Raw genomic sequence first — 21,581 nt, forward strand, 5'->3', positions numbered from 1 at the left:
GTCTTTATAAATGATAGTTATAAGGTTAGCGCCGATAGCTTATTGCTGACGGAAGCTTAACGGAGAACCATGGCCAGACGAATAAGGATTAAGTCAAAGAAATTGAAAGCGGTCGCATTTAGACACAAGGCATCTTCTGAAGATGTCGTAAACTAAAGGTGATGCTTAATGCCCTCTTTGTTGTAAGCCCTCTTCAACAACCGAGACACCTTACTTTGTGTTATAGACGTCCGTCTTAACTGCATGTATTTATGCATACCTATGTCCCGTCCGTTAAATTCCAATCCTGCGATGCTCGCTATATTGATACAAAGACGTGATAGAGTATCGTACTTCAAACCAGCCTGACAATGCTCCGTCTGGTGAGTAAGCTGCATTGGACATTTGTCAAAGCTCGGTGTACCAACTGTTGATATAGCCACATTTTAGAGGTATGGGTTCTTTTTAGAAAAAAAACTTCCTCTGGATTTTCTAGTCGTAAAATGTGGTTCCCAAAGGGGATATAATGCTCCGTCTTTCTAATCACCGAACTCACGATAATGTTTTCGTTTTCTTGGAATGATATTTAGGGGAGTATTGATACCATTGTGACGCTTTTTTATCCCACTGCAAGTCAGTAATCTTCGACGCTTTAGAAAAGAATGACTCTTTCAGAGGATCCGTAAGATGTCTTCGATATTTGCTGGCAAAAGTGGTTACAATTCGCGGAATTTGTTTGGTTGCTTGGCCACTGATCGTTTGGGCGTTCTGGCCGGAGTTCAACATCCCCACTCAAAAACAGTATACTGACTTCAAGTCGACCAGTTTCTGTTTAATCCCCTTGACACCGGGCGCCACCCAGGGTAAGAATAAGTACCAGCTTATAACGTTTCTCGAACATTTCGCTCTGTGGGCAGGCGCTATATCCAATGACCAACGAGGCAAAGTGAATCAAGGTGAATAAAGTGCAACGTGAATAAATGTACACCGAGAAGACCTTTGAATGTAGATAGTGTAGTATACAAAACCTATACAAACCGACCATTATATTTCATTATTCGTTTTCTGGCCAAAATTACAGAATTAATTCCCATTATACAGCAAATCTGCCAATAATGCTTCCAAGTTTTTACAGAAATTAATAATTTCCATCAGCAAAACATGAAATCATTTTTTTTTGTTATCCAAACTCACGGTTTAAATCAGTCCGATTTTGTTCAGACCCTAATGACGTATTTCATCAAGATTACTAAATTCTTTGTTGGGTTTCTGTTTCAGATTGTTGTTATCATTACGTACAGACCCATAATAAAGGTCGGATTTTCTACCAACGTTGTAATATGTAGCATGCTTTATTTCTAATTTAGTTCTATGGATCTTGTTCAAGGTAAATTAGGTAAATATAATGTTGATAAGACCAAAGAGTAACAAGCGAGGGACGGTATTATGCTCATATGATAAAACATTAATAACGATCTGTTTGTGTTATAACTTCCATTACACGATTGTTCGACTTACTGTCGCTTGGTGCGTTTCTTTTGACCCATGCATAACCAGGATAAACCAGGGCCCACTTGCACAAAGCGATCTTAGCGCTACAACTATCTTAAGCCTATACTGGAGAATGGGAGTTACAATCATTGTAGTGCTAAGATCGCTTTGTGCAAGTGGGTCCTGGTGTCACATGTGAAGTATTATGGGGCGATCCGCTCGCGGGGATGGGTTTTATTCCACGAAAAGCTATAATGTATGACGCAGATGTATTGTGATTCCTTTTACCATCTTGCCAGAGTGTTTGTACAATTGTTTGTCAAAATAAAACTACTTTCCCTCGGTGAGTGAGTATTTTTTCACGCTGCTTTTAGCAATATTCCAGCAATATCACAGCGGTGGACGCCAGACATGGGCTTCACACATTGTACACATCTGGGGAATCGACTTGGAATTCGGCGTGACGAGCGAATGCTTTAACCATTCGGCTACCCCCAAGTATTATGATTCCTGCCACCAGCTTGCAGGAATCTCAGGATTCCGAAGTACCATTTTCCGTAGCTACAACGTAAAAGTACCCTTTTACGAATGGACCAGACACCCAAGTGATATTTTGTTCTCAAATATAAGAATCTATCTTTGATAAGGCACAGACCAGATACTGAGTTGCACTATTTGGACAAACGATTTACAGCCAATGTCTACATGAACCAGATACCTGAGCACCCATTTTCGGATGCAACAATTTACCGTCAGTTCCGAGAAAGACCAGACACAGAGAGTTAAACTTATAAAATAAGTGTCGGGCAATGACCTAACAATCCAGAAACAGACATTAGAAGTACCCTTCATTTGATTACCTAATACAGAAACTATCGGTCACCCGACAAGGCATGCCTCGGTTTTTCGGTGCAACTGCATTCAGTTTTTGTTCGTATATCTGAAGCATACATATATACCTTTTACTTCATTAAAGGACTATAACCGATATAGGCCACGTGCTTTTAGGTATGACTCTGAAATAGGTCGTGAAATATGGGGAAATACGACAGCTAAGTAATCAACAAGCATGTGTGGTGAAATTTCAATTTCATCTCACACGTGCAACTCTCATACCTGGTTGTTCTACCAACAAGTGGTCCCCCCTCGTTAAAAATATCGACATAAGTGACACCAAAATAATGATGGTTTGTTAGACAACTTTTTTCATTCGGGTGTCCAAGATTATAAGAGACATCATTAGAGCTGGTCTGACGATTTCAAGAGATAAACGTCTAGGACGTCTAGTCATCGTCCGGCAGCAAACACCCGTGAACATTTGGAATAGAATTGGTTTTCAGTAACCCATGCTTGTCGTTTGAGGCGACTAATGAGATCGGGTGGTCAGGTTCGCTGACCTGGTTGACACATGTCATCGTATTTGCGTAGACACATTCTCATAATGTTAATCACTGGATTGTCTGGTCCAGACACGATTATCTACAGACTGCCGCCAGATAGCAGGAATAGTCCTGGGTGCGGCGTAAAGCCGAACTCACTCACTCACTCCAACAGGAGGCCAACGCTCCGTGATCTACGTGCAAACGTTATACAAAAGCGACACGCCCACCTACTCGTTTTAATTCTAGTTTCTATATTTTGCATCAACCCATTTACCTCTTTGCATCGCAATCATTAGTCATTACCAGCTCACGCAATCATGTTCTCGCATCATGTCATAACCAGTTTCAGGATACACTTACAGAAAACTCATTACGGGAAATGAAGGTTTATCTGTTCTGACTAAATGTCACGATGTTTGGCGAGCAACTTACACTGGATGTTCACGAACATTCCGCAATTACGAATACTTATCCGCATCTAGGTTATTAATTTCAGATAGAGCTTATCCCACAACCTATAAAGTCTGTTATTTTAAAAAGAAAATTAATTGGTCATAAACTGACAGATCAAAAGAGAAACTTATTGTGTCTTAAAAACCATTTGTTCAGATTGCTTTTGATATAATTGGTTTGTGACGTCATGAATCATACGTCACAAACCGATGTCATCGAGCGTTTATTGAAGAGCCACGTTTCGGTGTTGACCCAAGCGCCGCGTTTAAGCCATATTTTATATGAAATGCTGTATGCTTCTTCAATGGTGTTAATTGGCCGATCAAAATTGTTACACGTAAACATATCGGAAATGTCATAAGCCATACGTCATCTGTTTCCAGGCATTTTCGCAACTATATTTTGATAATAAGATACACCTTCGACACCTTTTTATTCGCTTCGTGAACTTATTTACACAACACTTACAGGAATTTGCTCAGTGCAGTCAAAGCTGAATTGTTTTTCATCAACCCTTGTTTGTCGTAAGGTGCCACAAGTAATATCTGTGGTCATCTGGCTAGCTCACCTTCGTCATCGTCTTCAATTTGCATATATCGATGCTCATGACATCATCACCGGTTTGTCTGGCTCAGGCATCATATACAGACCTCCATGATATAGCTCGGGTAATGCTAAGTACGGTTTGAATTTAAAAAAACGCAGAAAAAACATTGATAATTCGTTTGAATCCTTTAGTTCTCAGTACGTTACTCGACAACATTCACTCGCAGACAAAGTAGTGTAATCAGCTCAAACCTAGGGGCAACAGAAAGTAAGAGAGCAAGAAAATGAAGAGTGCATTCGTTTGATAATCGGATTCACCCTTGCTGTGAATAACGGTTAGTCCCCCGATGGTGGTTCCTCTTTAAGAATCCCGTTTATTCAATTACGTATTCAATTTATTCGACTCTTAGAAATGCTATATCGCATTTGAAAATCCCCTTTCCTGTACATGACATCATGATGGAGGAAAGAAAAAAGCTTCGCACGTCTATCCCATTTTTTGAAAAAATTGAATATGATGCCGAAAAACGCGACAGCCATTTGGGATTTAAACCACCGTTACGTCTCATCACATGGCGTCTGGCATGGGTCAGCTTAATGACTCAAGCAGATACAGTGTACACTTTCTGAACTTTGTTTCTGTAGAAACAATTGTCCAAAATCGGACGAATAAACATTTCAACAAATACTTCACTGGAAAGCTTCATCTTTGCCTATTCACTCCAACAAACGCGCGTGGTAAACCTACACACCATCCCAACAACCCTCAGCAAATCTATATTCGTGCTTCGGCCTGATAAGATCTTTAAATACAACGTAAGTCAGTCGTTGATCAATGCGGACCAAATAATATAGTTTGTGTAGTCCGCGGCACGACCATACAAGTCCAAGTTGAGTTTTTAAGGGCCAATAGACCACATTCATTTCTCAGGAATAAGCTGTATAACTAACACGACCCTCAGCATTTCCCATGAACCAAGGTTCAACAAACCCGACACAAAACATACATCAACATGGAATAGGAACGCATTAGAAGTGTCAGCTATGCTTCCAATGGTTATTTGGTCTGTATCCTGTCTCATCAGGGAATCTTTTAGTATGATGGCCACGTTAAGTGTACCTTGCGAGACTGGCGTAAGATATTCCGACGCTGATCACCTACCCAGACGTCTACAGTTGCAAATAGGACATACTTCCAGAAAGGCCACGTCTGTTTCATCACAACTCAGGAAGCGGCTCAGATTATTTCTTGTTCATGCACATCAAAGCTCATTAGCTCATGTCGGTTCTGCGACACTATTACCTAAGGACGCGAGCATTTATGAACTACTGATGGGCGGTGAGGGAAACAGGTCATATTAATCAACCGGACCCTGGCTACTTTAGGATTAATACCGGAAGACCTAAAGGTCCTTATTATGTTCCCAGAGACAGTGAATGTATTGGACAACCTAATGTTATATGCATCTCGAAAGAAGTGGAGGACCAAGACTTTTCATTCATGTTGCTATAGTCATTCTGCAATGCCATGACATACTAGAATGTAACCGGGTGGTTCTTAAGTTCTTTTGATTTGGATACTTTTGACTGTAACTTATCCCTTCCTATACGGCCATTCGTTACAAAGGTTGGCACCTTGCCATACTCCAAATCTCTTTCAAACGGTCATGAATATACACTTTTTATCAAGAACTATTCACCCATCCACCAATGGCTGATGATATCCTGTCCTATCGATGGCATCGTTCGTCGGTAAATGTCAAGGTCGTAATGAGGATAGTCAATGAAATGATTTTTACCACAAGGTCAAGAACATTGACTTTAAATAGTCCAGCCGTGTGAGGGTGGTGTGTGGAAGATCGAGATGTACCATTAATTGATGGATATTGTGAACAAAGATCCACCCAGTCCTGATACACTGATAGCATGGATCAGTGCTCATGCTATCGAACTCAAGTTTTTGCTGCCAAGGATACAGGTATACATCATCCTGTGATACAGTTGGATGTGTTCTGACTAGCGTACAATCCCAGTCACTCACTCACTCACAAAAGCTGATTCCATTCCATTCTGTCATGCTTACAACTAGTCTAGGATACCAGAGTTATTCTTAGTGCATCACACAAGTAAGAATAATCGTTTGATAGGATTGCTATGAGTACGCTATGTCCTGGGTGAACATTGCATCATAAGCCTTGCGATTATCGTAAGTCTATCTTACGGTATGGGAATTACGATCAACTTAGCGCTATGGTCGTTTTGTGCAGCCTGAAACTGTGACAACACATGTCGATGGTGGAACAACGTTTCCAAACGATGCTGTAGTGCAGCAATGAGACACCCAGTGGACAGGTACACATTCTTCCGTGGTATGATGGCTCTCATAGGGGGGCAACGACACTTATATTGACAGACACTCAAACATAATCGACCCAGGCACAATGACACATTTGCCAGGGGCACGGTAAGACATACAATCCGGCAATGATATCATACGTTCAACAGGGGCACAATGACACACATTCATTCGATCAGCTGTGGAAGAATGAAACAATGACCAAATAACATTCGGGACACTGACACACTCAATGGGGCCAAGTAACACACACAACATGGAAATAGTGACACACACAATCCGGGCATAGTGTCACACACAATTCGGGTATAGTGACATACACGCCAAGGGCATAGTGTCACACGCATCCAAGGTAAAGCAACCTTCAAGCAGGCCACCGATACACTCAGTCAGATCATGATGACACATGCCTTCAAAGCACAAAAGCATATTGAAACCACAAGATTCACATCAATGAAACTGGAAACAGTACAGGATACATAAGACTTCCACTGGCGGTTGACAGAAGGTCGTTCTGCTCCGCATAACGGAAGAGGTGATGACGAGGTTGATACTGACTTGAGCACACCCCTCTGCTGAATACAATCTAAATTCACTGAATAGAATACACGTATTTCGTCATAAAGAGCGTGAGTAAGTGAGTTAAGAAGAAATATTCCAACAATATCACGAAGGGAGACTGCAGAAATTGGCTTCACACATTTTACCAGTGTGGGAAATCGACCCTGGTCTTCGGCGTGACGGGCGAACGCATTAACTACTTGGCTACCTCACCGCCCCTCGTGATAAGGAAAAACACCACCATGTACTTGTGACTATCTATATGTTGTAACAAACAATTACCGTGATAAAGATAATCGGTGAAAGTGCAGTTTGAAAAAGAAACCTCTCTTACAAACTACTGACCACTAAAAGGTAATACAGACATGATGCTGGCTCGTGTTCATGTACCTTTAAACACTGCATCAACTCAGTCCAATCGGGTATCACATTTGTTGCGAAGGCTGACTTTAAAGTATATATCCCTAACGTTATTGATACCTTTTGTGAAGAGTCTTTCTGAAAAACATTCCAAGACCTTTACAAATATTTACATGTGTGGAACGGCGAGGCACAATGAAGCACACCTTAATGAATATTTGATGCGTCTATCTTCCAAAAAGGTTTCAACCAGTGGATATTAACATTCCACTTCTCCATAAACGATTGCATATTTTTTGCAAATAGCTCCAAGGCAATCGGGCAGGCTGGTTCCATCAAATATTGACATTCCTCCTACAGCGATTCTTTCTATTTCAGTATGGTAAGTGTTTAGGGACCGTTATAAACTTCATAAAAAGTCAAGAATCAATTTCAAAGCTTCATCACAATTCATCTTAGTGACATGCTCTTGGGAGGAATATATTTATGGTAAAAAACATGCTTTTAAATCTATTTTAATAGCTCAAATTTGGGGTACTCTATTCTTGCCCCGGGACTAAGGGGTTTGAAAATATGGTAAATAGGTATATTCACCGCTCCCTTTCAAGTGTGAACATAAAACATTTATGGGATTTTCTTTTCGTTTTAAGGCAGCGCGCTTCGAATAGTGCGTAAATCGGATTTGCTGCATTCAGTCTTGAGAAGTGGTGCATTTGCGATTAAGCCATGCTGTAGGTTGCAAAAGAATTCATATGTAAATTTGTTATCTCTTAAACAATTTAGATGGTGATAGTTGCAAGAATTTGAAGTCGCAAAATGTCGATGACATTACAAGTAATGAATAAACATGGAAATATTTAAAGCTATTATATTGGACTCTCAGGCTGGGCGTTACATTAAATGAATGGGTGAATGAGTTCAAGTCTTTTTTTTGTATGACCCTGTGTGCCAGTGTAGAAGACGTAAAGCGAATCAGATGATGTTCAAGCCGAACTTAGCAATAGTCTAGCCGTGCGAAGGCCAGTCAACACAAGCAAATGATCGTCACCAGGACCATCGACGTAGGCAGTTGTAGGTGATAATATATCAGGGGCGTAGCTAACGTTATAAAAATGCCCTGGCTTATACATGATCTTTGCTAAAAGCATTTTCTTTTCTAATTCTTGCCAAAATACCTACAATCACGTTATCAGAACAATTTAATAAGCTATAATCCCTCTATGAATCATACTGACTACAATTAATGGTTGGCTACTCTATGTTCTTACGGTTTCAACATATTGACAAGATAAAATGTTGAATTTATTGACATGATCAAACGTCAAACAATAACACTTCAGGTGTAATAAAAATGAAAATTGGGCAAACTCTCAATGCTAGCAAAATACGTTTTGCAACCGATTGAGCTTACGCGAAATAATTAAGTGGCTACGCGCCTGTATACACCAACCAAGTGTAGTTAGTTGATTCAAAGCACCAGCACGAAAGACGGAAGAACCATCATTAAGACACATTTACAGGACATATGCTATCATCAAAGTGCACCTTTCATAACACAAGCCAGTGTCGTCGACCTTTGCATTCTACTACGTACTTCTAGATACAGCGATGTGATGGCTTGATGGCCATTTTTAATGTCTTTAGATATCTTAACCTTTGAAATTTTCTGCTGGCAGGCGATGACGTTTGCATTGGGAGAAGTGTATACAGTGGTTCAAACCCTGCCAAGATTTGGCTGATCCTTCCACAGTGCATGAATATTTCATAAACCACTTTCGCAATTTCGCATTTCTCGTAACAATGCTTTGACTTTTCTGTGAAATTGTCAAAATGCTGAGCACACAAAAACGTTATCCAGACCTTTTTGACTGCAATAATACAATTAGCAGAATGCAAGGGTGATGCGGAGCTGTTAATTCTCCCAGGCATTGAAATGGTTCCCGTCTTATTTGTGCAATAGGCTCTCGTCACTGACGCAGATGATACCTTGTTTCTCATTAATGTTTAATCACACAGAAATAGATTTATCCTTGTCAATTTCACTACAAGTGAAATCTACAATGGCTGGTCGGAACATTCGTCTGACTTCCAACTCCGCTGGGGCAATCAATTTCGGTGGCAAGGAAATGTGGAACTCAAATGGAATGGGATGGTTTTATTGAAAGGGAATGCTAGATGTTCTTTTTGATAAATAAAAGATCAGACGCAACAATTCACAGGGCATGACGCATGTTGCTATCATGACCTGTCCCCAATCACTGTGATTGCTCCGATTCCAATGACGTATTTGCACGGTGGTCTTGATTGATACGCCAAATAGCAATTCTCTTTATCGTGCAACCTTACATCGATATTGCATTCTCGTCACGGCGGTAGAAAATATGTTCGGCTTGGTGGTGATTACAAGGTACCACCGTTGGTATCTATATCCACAACCCTCATTACAAGGGTCACATGGGATAGCATTTCTATTTTCTATAAACATGTGTTTCTGTAAAATACCGCCTTTTTTGAATTTTGTAACAGATGAAAGAATAATAATGCAATGTCTAGCTTGCATCCCAGGTACACTGACTCCCGATTGTCCTTGGTGCCCACGGTTTGGTACCTTCTGATCTCTTGGCACAAATCAGGAAAGTACCAGAGTATTCCACCGGGAGCACAGCCCGTGTTAGAAGCCTTCATATTCTCCGAAAAGTTGTTAGTGGGTTCGAATGGGCAGCGTTTCCTGCGAGAAGTCCCACTCGTTGCCGCATGCAGAGGGGCCCCGAACTGATGTTGAGTCTTACCAGTCAGACTGTGCATACTACTTTTAATCTGTGAACTATGATAAAAATGATAATAATTGGCAACTGAATTAGCTCTGAACTCCACGACGCAGGGACAAACGATAAGAGCATACAACATGGGGGGCATAAACCAAGCTGAATTTGAGGCACTAGACGGTTGATAGACTTATACCACCGGGTACCCATTTTCTGTTAGCTGAACAGAAGTAGTATAGCACGAGGCTATATGAATATCAATTCAAAGCATCAGACACTCAAGCTGTGAAGTCGTGTCCCGATTGAAACCGTCACACAGGCAACACTCGTTTGAGATCATGAATAGTTCCAACATCTGTCATTCGTCATTACTAATGCGTTATCGACACTAATTGTCACATCCGCCATACTGACACTAGTAATTTACCGTTACTTGTTAGTTCCCATTCGTTACGTGAACATCACCGGTCTCTTTATAACGCCTTGTTGAACGAACAAGTGCGAATCATCGAAATCGGTTACAAGAACATCTGTTCCACGCAGCTGCTGTTTGTTCTGTTCTGAAGCGTTTAATGAACTGGATGTCTAGAAACCATGTGTCCTGTAATTTCCTAAGATGGTCTTATTATGGTAAAAGATGGTACTCATTGTTACCCTGCCAGTCGCTCGGAACGGTTAAAACCATGACTCGGAGGCAGTACACCGTGTGTTGATCGGGTATCATATCACACTGCATTGTGTTATTCAATTATTTTGAATGTGTCTTTGTGTGGGCACGTTTCGCCCACATACTGTTTCCTGCCCATATTCGATATTTGAACCCAGAAAAACGACTAGGCTGCGTGAATATGTAGGTCGACTATCCTATGGGGTTTTGTATTGCTTTACATTGTGGAGGGGTTGGTCTGGGGTGGGACTGAGGGGTTGTTGTTGTTAATCTCCATGTTAACCTCGTTTCCTTAATCCTACGAGCTTTCTGCTAAAATAATTTTCCACAAAACGTGTCCGGCTATACAACAACAAGTTTTGTGTAAAGACATATTTTAGTGGTGATGCTTGGTGGTTGCTAATAACTGAAAGCAGCCGGGCCCACCAGTGGAACCCGTCACAAACACATGCAAGGACAGGTGAGTTTTTTCTCGCACTTGTGAAATATCGGGAATGTGTAGAGCTACATTTGGGTCACTGTCATGTATTTTTTAGCGCGTTCACGTATATCATTCGCAGTCAGAAGGGAGAATTGGCATTGTGGAATCGGCTCATCGATATACCTGACCTGTATGTTAAACATTTTGGATAAATTGTTTTGAGTTTGCCTGTCCTCGTCGACATTTTAATCATTAAATGAGACGGGATAATGTTTGCCTCTGAGAAAATCTACCCTTTCTTAAATGTCCTATCGCTTAATTTTACAGGAACATTGTCTGTGGATAGGAACATTGCCAGTGACGGTTTCTTAGAATAATGTCGCTCATATTTTCAAAAATGTCCTGAAGCTTGTAGAAGATTGCACAATAGTTTTGGTCACTACCTTGGGAGGGAGAACTCTGGGAGGTCTGCATCGGGCGGGTTTTGTTATCATCTGTTGAAGAAACCGCGGGGAAAAGTGCATGATTTCTCTAATTATGAAGGCATAGAGCCTTAGGGTCTTGGATGGCTTTTGGTATTTTAGCTATATTATCTGTGTTGCTTCATATACTGTCTCAAACTACAATGAGAACTACCATGCTGTTTTCATTCTCCTAGGAGTACATCACTTCTCCCTAGGGTGAAAGATAACTTGTTCGCCTTACTTGTTCGCCTGACGGTGTTGACACATCAAGTATCCCCACGCTTTCATGTACTATGGCGGTGACTGTGATATTAATGATTAAATGGTGTCAGACTTTCAACCACGAAGGTCGCTTGTTTCCATGACGACCAAAAGCTCATCCTTTCATTACTACAAAGCCTTTCAATTTTCCAGCCTGGATAGAACCGACCTTGAACTGTATGCAATGGAATGGATATTAGATACTACCCGCTTTGAGGTGGGATAAGTGCCCCACACCAGGGTTTCTTTAAAGAAGTGTAAAATAATATTTTAAATATAAAATTATATTGTGCACCATTATGTACCGAATATCCAGAGATGCTCCAAATTATATACTCTTCAAAAAAGCAGGGGAACCCAGACTTTCAATATGGATAGGAAGTGTAAACATTAACATACGGTTCAAGGACAGACTTCTTATGAACGCACCGCCATTTCCCTCTATTATCACCCCTAAACACATCGCATGATATGCACGTGCACAACGCAGTAGCTCCATACACGTGCATTGGATCCCATTCTTGATTTTGACGTGTTTTTTCAAGAAGGTCGAGGAATCACTTAGAACATTATTTTTGACATTCCTCTTTTATCACACATTTGTTAGTGTTTGTTTCTAGTCGTTTGTTTTAAAATGAAACTCCTATACAAGCAAATTACATGCCATGCACCAATCATCTTTCAAAAGCGATTACATTACAAATAACTACGGTTGTAAGGAAGTGCAAATGGTGATGCACTATCAAAACATTCAATAATATCATATCAACATTGATTGACTCCCATAAATCTCCTAAATACTTTAAATCGTAAATCTAAAAAAATGAATTTTCCCTATTTTTTTTGGAAGAGTATATTGTGTCATATGTTTAGTCAGCTTCAGGACCAGCATTATATTGTACCTACTGGTATTCGTTAGCAATGGCAATCTGATGTTGATGTATTGATTGGTAATAGTTTGTAATGTAACCTTGGAAAGCAATGGTCCTGACATCAACACATAACATAACTCTTAAACCGACCATGTGTCTGATAATGTCTATTAGGTCCCCGTTAGCAGTTTATGTGCCTCCTATCAATGCTCATGGATCGTTTAGATCACAACAGTGATACCGGAGAATCAAACGGTCGGAACAAACGTGACAGTGTTATGGTGGATCAAGAATGGTAACGCTATTTCGTTGCTGTAAATTCGGAACCAGAGCTCATTGTGGTCCGACCTGAGTGATAATCTCTGTCTTGAGTCCAACATGGTTTGAAATAATCAGAAAATATAGCAGCCTTGGGAACAATTAGGAGAATAAAATGTGGATGGCGCCAATACATTAATCAGATAAATTTGCTAGCAAATGCATTGTGTTACATAGAAATGTTTGGAACAAAGGATCAAAGACAAAAGTACGGATTAAGATAAGACAGAATCTCGTAAACAGTTTAAAGGCAAGTCGATCTTAGAGGTGTTTACGCCGTGCAATAAATGCGCACTGTTTTAAATATACCCTTGAAAGGAACAATGAGTGAGTTCTAATTTCTCTTCCTTTAGAAATATTCCAGCAATGTCACGTCTCAAGAATGGACTTTACACAATGGACCAGTTGGGACAATCCTTCGTGGTTCCTCGGCGAGACACTAAACATTTTGACACTAAACTGTCCCACCACCACAGTTGGAAGAATGGTTAGCGGTGGGTGGAAAGGAATGGCAAAGACACAGATGTTTCTAAGAGCTTGACGTGAGATGCCGTACAAGAATGACGTCATAATCTCTGTTGATGACGTCATATTTCTTGTACTGCTCAGTGTGGTCTCGCGTTTAATGCTTTCTCCGAGGGATATGCATTAAATGAGAACGGGTGGTGACAACATATCCTGTTAAGTCTTGAGTCATGAGTCAACGCGAATCGCCAGTCAGCACCTCATGCTTTAAGTGTGTTAGGTGTCCCCGAAACGTTTCAATTAACACACTTGGGTAAACATGATACCTTTGCTACTTAGGCCTAACCACTTGCGTCTTTTTAAGTCATTCCCAAAACAAGACCACTTTAAAGAATCGCTCTGAATTTTTTATGTAAAATCCGCCCAACTGCATATCACGAGGCAAGATTTCTTTTATAAAATTAGTTGAACAAGTGTTCAACAGTATCCATACAAAATGATTCCTTATGGGTATCACTTCGTAGTGTCATTCAAAGACCAGTATCAATGTTTTTTATGAGAGTTTCAAAACTGTCAAACATTTTACTCATCTATATTGAAGTGACAGATACGAGGGGCGATATCTAAGTGTTAGCCGTTTTGGTACCCGTATGCGGCGCTGTGGTGACATGTCACGTGTTAACCCAGTTATGGTCAACAGAAAAACGGTTCAGACCAGAACCATAGGATCGAATTCGGACAATTGAATCAGAAGCCTTAAAAGTTTCAAATTAGTCCGCTCTTCCTGTCCTACTAAATTGTGTTGAGAATAAGACTATTCCCAATAATAGACGTCCTTTGGACCAGTAGCATTTAACGGTAATCACTGAACAAGGTTTTACCGTTTCAGTAGTACTAGTATTACAAATTGAACTCATTCTCTGATGAAAATAAGAACCTAGTACATAGGTCCACGGTGGGTTCAAACTCTAAAAACTCCTCGAGACTGGTCTTTCAAATCTTCCAAGTTAACATCGTCCAAATTACGCTTACGTCCTATATTTGTAGGGTTTTAAATGTGTCTTCTCTTTCAAAATGCTTTCTGGTGGACGTATGGAGCACATTTTCGATTTTCACGCATCAGTGACCAAACTGATATTCGATGCGATTTGTTATTTGTTCAGGAAAGCTGACTTTCCACAACTTAGGCTTTCGGCAGGAGCCACCAGTGGGTAGGGATACGCTCACAAACTCGCGAACCCTTGGTGGTATCGCTTGATTCTGTGTTGCATGTTTCTGCATTTTATTAGTCTTTACAGTGAAATACTCACGCTCTCCTTTTGAGCCTCTTGGTCTCAGTATAGCAGAGCTGAGGGTGCTTCTTCAAGTCTGGTATCCTTCGTTAGTTTAGACCATCCTCTTCTCATAGTCCGCACCAATCTGTAACACAAGAAGGTAACATCATGCTTAATTTGGTAAAATCAGAATCAGACCACAGTGCAGAGAGTTTCTGAACTTTTGGGTTTGCAGATGTGTTCGAATGATTTGAGCTTATCTAAAAAGCACCGGATGTGTATGCACTATTATATCAAGTCATAAGGAAAATATTTTGTTTAGACTCACTCATTAATGTTGAACAGAAACAGAATACGAGTTTAGCATTGCATGTATCCAAGTCACCACATGTGTCTGATGACTAATATCAGCTTTGAAGAAAATGGGATACCTGTTTGATTAAAATAAATGTATTTACTCTTTCCGATTACCTGGTGGCAAAGTAGGGCTTCAAAGATTCTTTCTCTTTAAAATGTATCATTTGACAGAGAAAGACAACATCAAAAGGGATGATTTGCTGTTAAACTTCAAAGAACAAGACCACGTTTGTGATTAGTCTCCACAGTGGAGAAAGATGTAAGCAAAGGAGACGCAGGACAATAATTGGACGTCGATATTTCCCTTTGTCATTCCTAAACACGACATTAACATGATAATGTAGGCACTAAATATTGATTAACGGTACAGTGATGTTGTGCGGCTGATATATATGTATATGTTGATTTAAAACACTTGGAGCTTAATGATTCCAAAGAGGTATGCAAAGCATTTTGAAAGAACCTGACCTGATATTTGGTTTTTGTTTGTTTGTTTGTTTGTTTGTTTGTTTAACGATGCACTCCCAGTCTTCAAACTATAATACGGTTGTCTGTAAGTGAAACAGCCAAAGTAATCTAATGACCATTGATCTTCACTTTGCGGATAATATGACTTCAAGCGCTGTAGTGAGCCTGATACGTCGATCCCATACGTCTCTTTCATGGCCAGCATGGGTTCTCAAGGATTGACTAATATCGTAAATATATCTGAAGCATATATTATTCCAAGGAGTGTGTTTAACAACGTAAACTATTGTATATTGCATACCACACCATTTTGAAAAGAAACTCACTACGTATGTTAATTCGCTACCTTCTTCCCTTCTCTTGCACAAGAGGAGGCTACAGCTTCTTTCGTATTACAGGAAATGGGATCTTTGGCATCCGGTTTCATATTATACACATTTTCTTTCTTTCATATCTTTGTCTGTCCCAGTTTCATCCATGGGTCTCATTAATTGAACACGGCCCACATAACCGAAAGTGACCAAAAGAATTGGGAACGTGTTACGTGAATCATGCCTCACGCCATTATGTTTTAGGACTGCTCGATTCCTTACAGTTTTTAGTTCAAAATTTTGTTCCCATGCAAGTGGTAATTTGATGTCACCACTTTTATGCGAAAACTGGAATGTAAAAGGGTAAAGTGATTATCTTGTTTCGAGGAAAAACAAGAACTGGATTGCTGTGGTTGGCATGACAGAGAATACGTCAATTTGGTGTTTCTTCCAAGTAGCCAATGCCTCTGTGATGTTATTGTTGTTCTTACTTGATTATATATACGTTTAACATCTGAACTTCATTAAACAACTTATTTACTAGGCTAGAACTAAACTGACTTTTACATTTAATTGAGTAATGTGTGCATGAAATGTAATCGATATAAGACTAACAAAAACACACGAACATGAAATGGATGAGACACGTGTCACACTGCTGCATGTACGTGAGTTAGGTTTTGTGCTAAAATCGTTCTTTCAATAGCACTCTGTTTATTTGTAGAATTTAATATGGCAAAAATGTCCAAAGCGACCCATGCCTCAGGTTTCCTCGAACCTGGGTCGTCAGCATGACGAGGCAAGTTTTAATCGCTCGACTACCCCACGTCTTACCTCGATGATGTGAGTCACGGAGTGAGTATGGTTTGACGTCGCTTTTAGCAATATTCCAGCATCAGGTCGGGAGACACCAGACTGTACCAATGTGGGGAATCAAACTCGGGTTTTCAGCGTGACAAGCAAACGCTTTAACCACAACACTACCCCACAGTCTAACAACAATGAGATGATGATGGAAACACATTCCGGGTGAACTACGCTTATAGGTATCCATCCAACCTATTGCAGCGTCAGCGACGGCGTGCGCTCATGCCCCCAATAAACGGTAATCGAATTTTGACGACAACTACAACATCAAAGGAATGAGACACATATTACTAGCTTAAATAATACAGAGCTGAAGCTATACATGTCCACACCCTGTAACGGAAGCCACTGAAAGGTCATGTATATTCGAAATAGACTAGTTTTAATTCGATGTGTAATTTTCTACATCGTTAAATAGGACGTTATTGGTTCTTTGGATGGCTTTCTTCTGTCATAACACCCACGTCGAAACCGGCATTGTGTATCATTACGATATCATAAACGAAACGTAATTACAGAGTTCAACTCGGGAAACTTTAATTTGTGTAGGATAATATTTCAAGAGAGAGTAGACTGACTCGCTCTGTATCGTTTAACGTTCTTTTTTACCATCAGAACATTCTCAGTGTTCAGAACGAGATAATATTGTCCGAATGATCGATGTCTCTTTGACTGACAGGCAGCATTAATGGCAGTTCAAGTTAGTCATCGTTTTTCACCCATCCAGTTCTTCCAAACTCGCTGGAATTGAAGAGGCAATTTCGTCTCAACGTGGACGGTGCCAAATAATGAAATCTGTCGATTTGAATGTCAATGGCACCGGCTTCTGCAGATATCGATGGGCGAAGAGAGTGCAACGAACAATGCTGAAATTGACAAGGAAACCGACAAGCGATAATGACACACTAAGAAATACACAACAACGGTACGGGAGAGGATGATAGGAATTAACAACATTCTTGAAATACTTTCAAGGATGTTGGTGCTATCAACAAGGGTGTTTTTGACGCTTTTTATTATCAACGCACCACGTCATCCAACGAGACAACTCCGAACAAGGACCACCCAGTGCGGAGAGTTGACGAGGAGATTTAATGGTGAAAGTGTATAAGCGCGTTGCCTAGATATGTCAACAGTTTGAAAAGCACATCTGTCAGTCTGTCACTCCTTAAAGTGGAGCGGAAATGAGAAGCCGAAGAGTGTTCAAGTAGCATCAATTCGCCAGATAACATGTATTTGTATTGAATAAATTGTAACTACCACATTGATTAAAATGAATTTCAACCCATATGAAATTCATCCTGCACAACAGATATCCATGTTCCCATCAACGTATGTATCCTTAAGATTTAAGTACAGTACTATATACCCGTTGATCTTAAGCATTGATTCCTCGTTTTGGTTTTTATTTTATTGAAATGAATTCCACCCCAAACAAAATTAATCCTGCACAACAGATAACAGTGTTACCATCAGCATATGATTTATTACGACGTTCATAAAGTACGTTATGCTCGTTGATCTATCACTGATCCTTTGGTTGCTGACTGAAATCAATTCAAAACCAAATGAAACTCACTCTGTGCCATAAATATCCGCGTTTAGAATATCTATGTATGTTAAATTACGATTTACAAACATAACTATATACCTGATGATCTCTAACGGTGTGTACGGTTTCACATAGCCACATGACGACATAAAGATCGCCGCCACATGCATGAGATCGAACTGATACTTGTTGTTAGACCTTCACGTTATGATATTACAAGAACATGGTCCTGCTGTGACGATGTAGTGTAACTGCCCTTGTATCATCTTGGTAATATGGTTTGGCAAAAGGGCCACCAATGTTCAAGTATATCCAAGAAAACCTCACAAACACATACCACGCACAAACCACACACATCTCAAACACACCACACACACCAACAAACACTTACGACTTAATGGACATCGCTTCCAAGTCAGCTGAGCCTTCTGTGAGATAATATCCATGGTGATGCATTGAATCTAAATCCACATTCAGTATTTCAGCATTATCAGTCAACGTCAGTGACATCATCCTCATTCACATCCTGTTAGGAGCTTACCAAATGCACGTGCACAATCACTGAGAGAACTCTTCTGATAACGTGCGCATCTCTCCAGTCCATTCACAAAGTGAGCGAGAGGTGTTGTTTCTCGTGGTCGAGGTTCTTCATTTGTAACCAATCGTTTGGCAAGACTTATTGACAAACTGTACCAATCAATACCAGCCTCGCGATACTACCGCTCGTCCTCTTCAGTACGGACTGCTGGTGGAGAAGCATTTCCATTGGGCCGTGAGTCTCAAGGTTCGTCTCGAGATGGTTGAGAAATATTTTGATTTTGTAGCAGAAAAAATGAGTTTGACTTAGAAATTGATGTTTGAGCTTCAAAAACTTGAAATAAATGTATTTTCCGCGCACCCTACTCTGAATCAACATATCGCCTTTCTTGTAGATTTTCTCCGTTTAAATCAGAGCAATATCAAAAATTGATAAAAACAAATTGGTAATTTCGACTCGCATGAAAACTGGATGTTGCACAGAAGTTGAATATAAAAGAGTTTTAACGGCGAGCGGTGGCTCGGGAATTTCGTCTGACTTGATTGTACGTTGTCAATTGAATTATATCGTCTGCTGCTCAAGGAAACGATTTCGGTAGTATCTGTTTAGAAATATATCATTCTTATATTCGCCATTGCCTACTTCCATTTACCACGGGGTTCAATATAAATAAATCTACTGAATACTCAAGCTTTGGGAGGTATGTAATCTCAAAGTCCATACATTATTCCGCAGAGGAAAATTGAAATTGCACAATTCAGTTGTGGAAGCTCTCACAGATATACATATCAGAGCTGTGTGTGGTGTTTTTATCGTTGATGACAGTTACATGTAATGGGGTTTCTAGGTATTAGTGATGATGTTGCCGACAACAACAGCGTCTAGTCAGTCGTTAGTACGTCTGCGTCTAAGTGAAACCATCCCACGAAACATTTCTCAAACCGTTGATACTTACTGGCATTGATTTTATAAGTTCATCGATCAAAGTCACAAGTGCCTGAAGACGACATCAATTGGTCTGTAGTAGTCATGTTTAAAGTCCAACAGGAATGACAGTGACTTTGTCTGATAGCGCGTGATATTGATATTACGGTCTTGTATTTTGTCTATAGAGTGAATTCCACTGTTAACTGGACATCGCTCACTGGACATTCTTTTCAGCATAACACCCGTATGTTTCACACATAAATTTACTTTGTACGGGGTTCCCCGCATACCGTACATGATGTTCACGGTACGCTATACTCCCGTATGTTATACATGTGTTCCCCGTATACTATACATGTGCTACGGGAATACTGTATTCCCTATATACTGCACATATGTTCCCCGTAAGCGGTACATGCGTTCCCCGTTTACTTGTGTTCCGGTATCTTGAAAATTATGTTTCCACAATGCTGTACATGTTGTTCCCCGTATAATGTACATGGTGTTCCCCTTATAATGTACCAGATGTTCCCTGTAGTTCCTTGCATGGTGTTATGTACTTTGGCTGCTGGTGAATCATTCTTGTTATAACGTGAACCGAATCGTATCAAGGATGTACTTTAGTGTCAGATACATGGACAATATGCCCTATACACAAACAATACACGACACGGCCCATGAAACAAACGAGGAATAATCCATAAAACACCACCCACAATGACAAGATAAACAAGTTATAATTCCTGATGCAGGATGCACTGCAGTCAATAGCATCAATATGCATATTTCAATCATCATTATAGACGACATCGATATTACCCACTGTTCATTCATAATGACAAACGACATCAGTTATAATGTACTCTCTAATTACAGATCATTCAATCGTGTCTAGAGACGTAATAAATATCATTTACTGTCAGCGTGATAACGGTATATATTACCTATTATTAAGCTGTGAAGGAAACAATATCAGCATGAATTACTACAGTCATAATGCGGACAATTACAATTGACAATCATGAATTAATAACACAATCAGTAACAAAAACAGGATTAATGAAAGTATTGTTGACGACCTGTTTTACTTCATCAAACATCGATACATCAACACATTGCAATTTGCACGAACCAAATGTTTTATTTTCGGCATAATGCTTCGGCCTATAGTTTGTAGCATGATTTCCATAAGTGTATTGCGAGGTAACAAGGCTCATTCTGTAATCCGGTCTATATAAGATTGTTATACATTATAAATTTTTACTTTTATTACCCCTTCTTCCTGATTTTTCAAGAACTACGGCTCTTGAATACAAAGTACTTGCTCCCCTCCAAGAACAAACTAACAACGGATTTGTCTTTTTTGGGGTCATCGATTCGACAAACATGTTGTTTCTGGCAGCTTTGAATACTTAATGTCTACCCACTTATCGCCAATGTTTACTTGGTTAGAAAACATACAATACAATAGGTCAAATAGCAACGTGTAAACTCCCAATTAAACAAGATAGTAGGTCGTGACCATGGTTACGAATTGCTTCATGTAACATTGCAAACTGCAATGTTGCTTTTTTGTTGTCAATGGTTCTGTTGTGACTCTGTACTGTCCGCGGGGCATATGGTCGACCGTGATGCCTTCAGAGCTGCATCACGACGACAGCGATCGTAAATTTCTTTAATCAATACATTAAGATTTGGTATTTGCTGTTAACAAACATCGCCAAATGTCAGAACTGACTTGAAAATTGTTTTTAGAATGAATTACAGGAATCGGTTGCATCGCTTTTTTTTAGAGATTCCTCTGGCCAAAGTTCAACAACTCTATCTTAGCCTTACTACTGCCCTGAGAGCATGTATAATGTACGATCACCTTAACGTTGAGATCGCTTTGTGGAACGTTGGCCTGTTTGCTTACCACACGGCCTC

The 21,581-nt window shown here is 40.0% G+C and overlaps 1 protein-coding gene across 1 annotated transcript in view; it reads right to left on the bottom strand.

Moving 5' to 3' along the window:
• The window catches only part of LOC137262202 (uncharacterized), a 61,521-nt gene extending 42,704 nt beyond the window's left edge, over positions 1–18,817 (bottom strand). The window contains exons 1-2 of the mRNA XM_067799997.1: positions 18,582–18,817; positions 14,672–14,780 (exon numbers count right to left, since the gene is read on the bottom strand). The gene's annotated coding sequence lies outside the window, so the exon portion shown is untranslated. The remainder of the gene's footprint in view (positions 1–14,671; positions 14,781–18,581) is intronic.
• Positions 18,818–21,581: the final 2,764 nt, after the last annotated feature.

Source organism: Haliotis asinina, chromosome 14 (genome assembly GCF_037392515.1).
Source record: "Haliotis asinina isolate JCU_RB_2024 chromosome 14, JCU_Hal_asi_v2, whole genome shotgun sequence".
Lineage (NCBI taxonomy): Eukaryota > Metazoa > Mollusca > Gastropoda > Lepetellida > Haliotidae > Haliotis > Haliotis asinina.